Below are 1,183 nucleotides of genomic sequence, written 5' to 3'. Positions count from 1 at the left end.
CGTTGATCAACTGGAGTTATGGGGCAGAAGTGAAAACAACCAGATTATTGACTAGAAAAGCAGGAGTTTTCAGAGACATATAGATGTAACTCTAAGCTGTGCCACTTAAGTCTGTGTTTGTCAAATAAGGAGCACAATGCCCAACAGTCAGGGTTATAGAGGGGCAGCTTCAAGATAGAATATTTTAATTCAATACTGTGTTATTCCAGAAAGACTAGAGAAACAAATTCATAAACACACGTGTGTGTGTGTGTAAGAAAGATCTTTATATACAAGAGCAGTTGAATATTGAGAAAACATCCCAGCCCAGTCCAGATCAAGTTCATAAGTCCTATATTTGCCCATATGTCCGATACCAATTTATAAAGTCCTCTCCAGACTCACGAAACATGTGCAATGACGTTGAATGCAGGAAGATCACAGGCCAGTGGGTGGGCAGTCTTGTGCATCCAGTGCTGACAGGTCTCCACATGGCTTCTGCGGCTCCATCAGCCTCTCTCCATGTGTCATTTCCACAGGGCTGTCTGGAAGGGAGTGAGCAGAGAAAGAGAGTGTCTCCCGCTTCCAAGGAGGCAAATACCAGAGTTCCCAGAATCCTCAGTAGAAGGCCATGCCCACACAGAGGCCTCATTGGCTATGACCTGATTGACAGGCTACACTCCATTCCTTCACTCAAAATCCTCAAATTGACACCAGATTATGTAACTTCCACAAATATCTAGTACCTGCCTGTCACGTCCAGCCCCTCTTAATGTCAACATGTGTTGCCAGTCCCAGGTGTACCTCATTCAGAAGCAGAGAGCCAGGGGGCAGTACTCTTATGCTGTCCCCTCCTAGTTCCCCTGTTCAATGTCCCTAGACATTCTGTCTCCAGCCCCTGAGCTCCATGAAGAGGATATTCTCACTCTGTTCAGAGAAGAAAAAAAGCTGTCTCATCTCTTTGGAGGAGGGGCTACTGGGAAAGGAAGCTGCCAGGAAGAGTAACACAAGTTGGATAACTTCCTTGCTTGTAATTAGGGTCAAGTAGCGGAGCCTTGGGGAACATGATCCCTAACACCCAGGCAGAAAGGGGTGGTCAGCATGGCTGGTGAGTGTTCTTGAATCTGCTTCTGGTTCAATAAGACCTCCCTCTATGATGGTACATTTTCTTGGGAATCCACCAGGTGCCAAGAAGGATAATTTG

At 46.1% G+C, this 1,183-nt stretch overlaps 1 long non-coding RNA gene across 1 annotated transcript in view; it reads right to left on the bottom strand.

The window, feature by feature from the left end:
* Positions 1 to 439: 439 nt before the first annotated feature.
* LOC123521016 overlaps positions 440 to 1,183 on the bottom strand; it is a 70,361-nt gene continuing 69,617 nt past the window's right edge. Inside the window, exon 3 of the long non-coding RNA XR_006679513.1 lies at positions 440 to 524. This is a non-coding gene — a long non-coding RNA (uncharacterized LOC123521016). The remainder of the gene's footprint in view (positions 525 to 1,183) is intronic.

Source organism: Echinops telfairi, unplaced genomic scaffold (genome assembly GCF_000313985.2).
Source record: "Echinops telfairi isolate 266 unplaced genomic scaffold, ASM31398v2 ScPeMD7_7469;HRSCAF=8507_0, whole genome shotgun sequence".
Classification (NCBI taxonomy): Eukaryota; Metazoa; Chordata; class Mammalia; order Afrosoricida; family Tenrecidae; genus Echinops; species Echinops telfairi.
The sequence above is the reverse complement of the archived record's forward strand: the minus strand, read 5'-3'. Positions and strand labels throughout refer to the sequence as shown.